Here is a 6897-nt window from a genome sequence, read left to right as displayed (position 1 = left end):
TACTGCTAGGATTTGAATGTCGAACGTCTGGTATATGAGAGAAATGTGATGAAATATTTCCAGGCTGGTGAATGAATGAGAATGATGATTATTTAAGAAAGTGACGCAGGCATACTCGGAAAAAAGAAATCCGAGTGCTCCTATAAGGAGTCGAACCTAAGACCTAGTTTGGATGCTGTACCACTAAGCTACAGGAAACTCGTGGGTGCTAAGGTCATTAAACTAGGTTCATGGGACAAACATCCTGCATACTGCTAATATTTGAATGTCGAACGCCTGCTATATGAGAGAAATGTGATGGTATATTTCCAGCCTGGTGAATGAATGAAAATGATGATTATTCAAGAAAGTGACGCAGGCGTACTCGGTTAAAAGAAATCCGAGTGCTCCTATCAGGAGTCGAACCTAAGACCTTCCGATTACTAGCTCGGATGCTCTACCACTGAGCTACAGGAGACTTGTGGGTCCTAAGGTCATTAAACTAGGTTCATGGGACAAACATCCTGCATACTGCTAGGATTTGAATGTCGAACGCCTGCTATATGAGAGAAATGTGATGGTATATTTCCAGCCTGGTGAATGAATGAGAATGATGATTATTCAAGAAAGTGACGCAGGCATACTCGGAAAAAAGAAATCCGAGTGCTCCTATCAGGAGTCGCACCTAAGACCTTCCGATTACTAGTTTGGATGCTCTACCACTGAGCTACAGGAGACTCGTGGGTGCTAAGGTCATTAAACTAGGTTCATGAGACAAAAATCCTGCATACTGCTAGGAGTTAAATGTCGAACGTGTGGTATATGAGAGAAATGTGATGGTATATTTCCAGCCTGGTTAGAGAATGATGATTATTCAAGAAAGTGACGCAGGCATACTCGGAAAAAGAAATCCGAGTGCTCCTATCAGGAGTCGAACCTAAGACCTTCCGATTACTAGTTTGGATGCTCTACCACTGAGCTACAGGAGACTTTTTGGTGCTAAGGTCATTAAACTAGGTTCATGAGACAAAGATCCTGCATACTGCTAGGATTTGAATGTCGAACGTGTGGTATATGAGAGAAATGTGAAGGTATATTTCCAGCCTGGTTAATGAATGAGAATGATGATTATTCAAGAAAGTGACGCAGGCATACTCGGAAATAGAAATCTGAGTGCTCCTATCAGGAGTCGAACCTAAGACCGTCCGATTACTAGTTCGGATGCTCTACCACGGAGCTACAGGAGACTCTTGGGTGCTGAGGTTATTAAACTAGGTTCATGGGACAAACATCCTGCATACTGCTAGGATTTGAATGTCGAACGTCTGGTATATGAGAGAAATGTGATGAAATATTTCCAGCCTGGTGAATGAATGAGAATGATGATTATTTAAGAAAGTGACGCAGGCATACTCGGAAAAAAGAAATCCGAGTGCTCCTATAAGGAGTCGAACCTAAGACCTAGTTTAGATGCTGACCACTAAGCTACAGGAGACTCTTGGGTGCTAAGGTCATTAAACTAGGTTTATAGGACAAATATCCTGCACACTGCTAGGATTTGAATGTCGAACGTCTCATATATGAGAGAAATGTGATGGTATATTTCCAGCCTGGTGAATGAATAAGAATGATGATTATTCAAGAAAGTGACGTAGGCATACTCGAAAAAAAGAAATCCGAGTGCTCCTATCTGGAATTGAAGATAAGACCTTCAGATTACTTGTTTGGATGCTCTACCACTGAGCTACAGGAGACTCGTGGGTGCTAAGGTCATTAAACTAGGTTCATGAGACAAACATCCTGCATACTGCTAGGATTTGAATGTCGAACGTCTGGTATATGAGAGAAATGTGATGGTATATTTCCAGCCTGGTGAATGAATGAGAATAATGATTATTCAAGAAAGTGACGCAGGCATACTCGGAAAAAGAAATCCGAGTGCTCCTTTTAGGAGTCGAACCTAAGACCTTCCAATTACTAGTTCGGATGCTCTACCACTGAGCTACAGGAGACTCTTGGGTGCTGAGGTTATTAAACTAGGTTCATGGGACAAACATCCTGCATACTGCTAGGAGTTAAATGTCGAACGTCTGGTATATGAGAGAAATGTGATGAAATATTTCCAGCCTGGTGAATAAATGAGAATGATGATTATTCAAGAAAGTGACGCAGGCATACTCGGTAAAAAGAACTCCGAGTGCTCCTATCAGGAGTCGAACCTAAGACCTTTCGATTACTAGTTCGGATTCTCTACCACTGAACTAAGGGAGACTCGTGGGTGTTAAGGTCATTAAACTAGGTTCATGGGACAAACATCCTGCATAGTGCTAGGATTTGAATGTCGAACGCCCTCTATATGAGAGAAATGTGATGGTATATTTCCAGCCTGGTTAATGAATGAGAATGATGATTATTCAAGAAAGTGGCGCAGGCATACTCGGAAAAAAGAAATCCGAGTGCTCCTGTCAGGAGTCGAACCTAAGACCTTCCGATAACTAGTTGGGATGCTCTACCACTGAGCTACAGGAGACTGCTGGGTGCTAACGTCATTAAACTAGGTTCATGGGACAAACATCCTGCATACTGCTAGGATTTGAATGTCGAACGTCTGGTATATGAGAGAATGTGATGGTATATTTCCAGCCTGGTGAATGAATGAGAATAATGATTATTCAAGAAAGTGACGCGGCATACTCGGAAAAAGAAATCCGAGTGCTCCTTTTAGGAGTCGAACCTAAGACCTTCCAATTACTAGTCCGGATGCTCTACCACTGAGCTACAGGAGACTCCTGGGTGCTAACGTCATTAAACTAGGTTCATGGGACAAAAATCCAGCATACTGCTAGGATTTGAATGTCGAACGTCTGGTATATGAGAGAAATGTGATGAAATATTTCCAGCCTGGTGAATGAATGAGAATGATGATTATTTAAGAAAGTGACGCAGGCATACTCGGAAAAAAGAAATCCGAGTGCTCCTATAAGGAGTCGAACCTAAGACCGAGTTTGGATGCTGTACCACTAAGCTACAGGAAACTCGTGGGTGCTAAGGTCATTAAACTAGGTTCATGGGACAAACATCCTGCATACTGGTGGGATTTGAATGTCGAACGCCTGCTATATGAGAGAAATGTGATGGTATATTTCCAGCCTGGTGAATGAATGAGAATGATGATTATTCAAGAAAGTGACGCAGGCATACTCGGTAAAAAGAAATCCGAGTGCTCCTATCAGGAGTCGAACCTAAGACCTTCCGATTACTAGCTCGGATGCTCTACCACTGAGCTACAGGAGACTTCTGGGTCCTAAGGTCATTAAACTAGGTTCATGGGACAAACATCCTGCATACTGCTAGGATTTGAATATCGAACGTGTGGTATATGAGAGAAATGTGATGGTATATTTCCAGCCTGGTTAGAGAATGATGATTATTCAAGAAAGTGACGCAGGCATACTCGGAAAAAGAAATCCGAGTGCTCCTATCAGGAGTCGAACCTAAGACCTTCCGATTACTAGTTTGGATGCTCTACCACTGAGCTACAGGAGACTTTTTGGTGCTAAGGTCATTAAACTAGGTTCATGAGACAAACATCCTGCTTACTGCTAGGATTTGAATGTCGAACGTCTGGTATATGAGAGAAATGTGATGAAATATTTCCAGCCTGGTGAATGAATGAGAATGATGATTATTTAAGAAAGTGACGCAGGCATACTCGGAAATAGAAATCCGAGTGCTCCTATAAGGAGTCGAACCTAAGACCTAGTTTAGATGCTGTACCACTAAGCTACAGGAGACTCTTGGGTGCTAAGGTCATTAAACTAGGTTCATAGGACAAATATCCTGCACACTGCTAGGATTTGTATGTCGAACGTCTCATATATGAGAGAAATGTGATGGTATATTTCCAGTCTGGTGAATGAATGAGAATGATGATTATTCAAGAAAGTGACGCAAGCATACTCGAAAAAAAGAAGTCCAAGTTCTCCTATCAGGAGTCGCACCTAAGACCTTCCGATTACTTGTTTGGATGCTCTACCACTGAGCTACAGGAGACTCGTGGGTGCTAAGGTCATTAAACTAGGTTCATGAGACTAACATCCTGCATACTGCTAGGATTTTAATGTCGAACGTGTGGTATATGAGAGAAATGTGAAGGTATATTTCCAGCCTGGTGAATGAATAAGAATGATGATTATTCAAGAAAGTGACGCAGGCATACTCGAAAAAAAGAAATCCGAGTGCTCCTATCTGGAATTGAAGATAAGACCTTCCGATTACTAGTTTGGATGCTCTACCACTGAGCTACAGGAGACTCGTGGTTGCTAAGGTCATTAAACTAGGTTCATGGGACAAACATCCTGCATACTGCTAGGATTTGAATGTCGAACGTCTGGTATATGAGAGAAATGTGATGGTATATTTCCAGCCTGGTGAATGAATGAGAATAATGATTATTCAAGAAAGTGACGCAGGCATACTCGGAAAAAGAAATCCGAGTGCTCCTTGAAGGAGTCGAACCTAAGACCTTCCAATTACTAGTTCGGATGCTCTACCACTGAGCTACAGGAGATTCTTGGGCACTGAGGTTATTAAACTAGGTTCATGGGACAAACATCCTGCATACTGCTAGGATTTGAATGTCGAGGGTGTGGTATATGAGAGAAATGTGATGGTATATTTCCAGCCTGGTGAATGAATGAGAATGATGATTATTCAAGAAAGTGACGCAGGCATACTCGGTAAAAAGAAATCCGAGTGCTCCTATCAGGAGTCGAACCTAAGACCTTCCGATTACTTGCTCGGATGCTCTACCACTGAGCTACAGGAGACTTGTGGGTCCTAAGGTCATTAAACTAGGTTCATGGGACAAACATCCTGCATACTGCTAGGATTTTAATGTCGAACGTGTGGTATATCAGAGAAATGTGATGGTATATTTCCAGCCTGGTGAATAAATAAGAATGATGATTATTCAAGAAAGTGACGCAGGCATACTTAGAAAAAAGAAATCCGAGTGCTCCTATCAGGAGTCGAACCTAAGACCTTTCGATTACTAGTTCAGATTCTCTACCACTGAGCTACAGGAGACTCGTGGGTGCTAAGGTCATTAAACTAGGTTCATGGGACAAACATCCTGCATACTGCTAGAATTTGAATGTCGAACGCCCTCTATATGAGAGAAATGTGATGGTATATTTCCAGCCTGGTGAATGAATGAGAATGATGATTATTCAAGAAAGTGACCCAGGTATACTCGGAAAAAAGAAATCCGAGTGCTCCTATCAGGAGTCGCACCTAAGACCTTCCGATTACTAGTTTGGCTGCTCTAGCACTGAGCTACAGGACACTCTTGGGTGCTAAGGTCATTAAACTAGGTTCATGGGACAAACATCCTGCATACTGCTAGGATTTGAATGTCGAACGTTTGGTATATGAGAGAAATGTGATGGTATATTCCAGCCTGGTGAATGAATGAGAATGATGATTATTCAAGAAAGTGACGCAGGCATACTCGGAAAAAAGAAATCCGAGTGCTCCTATCAGGAGTCGAAGCTAAGACCTTCCGATTACTAGTTCGGATGCTCTAACACTGAGCTACAGGAGACTCATTGGTGCTAACGTCATTAAACTAGGTTCATGGGACAAAAATCCTGCATACTGCTGGGATTTGAATGTCCAACGTGTGGTATATGAGAGAAATGTGATGGTATATTTCCATCCTGGTGAATGAATGAGAATGATGATTATTTAAGAAAGTGACGCAGGCATACTCGGAAAAAAGAAATCTGAGTGCTCCTATCAGGAGTCGAACCTAAGACCTTCCGATTACTAGTTCGGATTCTCTACCACTGAGCTACAGGAGACTCGTGGATGCTAAGGTCATTAAACTAGGTTCATGGGACAAACATCCTGCATACTGCTAGAATTTGAATGTCGAACGCCCTCTATATGAGAGAAATGTGATGGTATATTTCCAGCCTGGTGAATGAATGAGAATGATGATTATTCAAGAAAGTGACCCAGGTATACTCGGAAAAGAGAAATCCGAGTGCTCCTATCAGGAGTCGCACCTAAGACCTTCCGATTACTAGTTTGGCTGCTCTAGCACTGAGCTACAGGACACTCTTGGGTGCTAAGGTCATTAAACTAGGTTCATGGGACAAACATCCTGCATACTGCTAGGATTTGAATGTCGAACGTTTGGTATATGAGAGAAATGTGATGGTATATTCCAGCCTGGTGAATGAATGAGAATGATGATTATTCAAGAAAGTGACGCAGGCATACTCGGAAAAAAGAAATCCGAGTGCTCCTATCAGGAGTCGAAGCTAAGACCTTCCGATTACTAGTTCGGATGCTCTACCACTGAGCTACAGGAGACTTGTGGGTGCTAAGGTCATTAAACTAGGTTCATGAGACTAACATCCTTCATACTGCTAGGATTTAAATGTCGAACGTGTGGTATATGAGAGAAATGTGAAGGTATATTTCCAGCCTGGTGAATGAATAAGAATGATGATTATTCAAGAAAGTGACGTAGGCATACTCGAAAAAAAGAAATCCGAGTGCTCCTATCTGGAATTGAAGATAAGACCTTCCGATTACTAGTTTGGATGCTCTACCACTGAGCTACAGAAGACTCGTGGTTGCTAAGGTCATTAAACTAGGTTCATGGGACAAACATCCTGCATACTGCTAGGATTTGAATGTCGAACGTCTGGTATATGAGAGAAATGTGATGGTATATTTCCATCCTGGTGAATGAATGAGAATAATGATTATTCAAGAAAGTGACGCAGGCATACTCGGAAAAAGAAATCCGAGTGCTTCTTTTAGGAGTCGAACCTAAGACCTTCCAATTACTAGTTCGGATGCTCTACCACTGAGCTATAGGAGACTCTTGGGCGCTGAGGTTAT

This window comes from Pavona decussata, unplaced genomic scaffold (genome assembly GCF_977016875.1).
Source record: "Pavona decussata unplaced genomic scaffold, jaPavDecu1.1 SCAFFOLD_106, whole genome shotgun sequence".
In the NCBI taxonomy this organism is placed as follows: domain Eukaryota; kingdom Metazoa; phylum Cnidaria; class Anthozoa; order Scleractinia; family Agariciidae; genus Pavona; species Pavona decussata.
Note: the sequence above shows the minus strand (reverse complement) of the source record.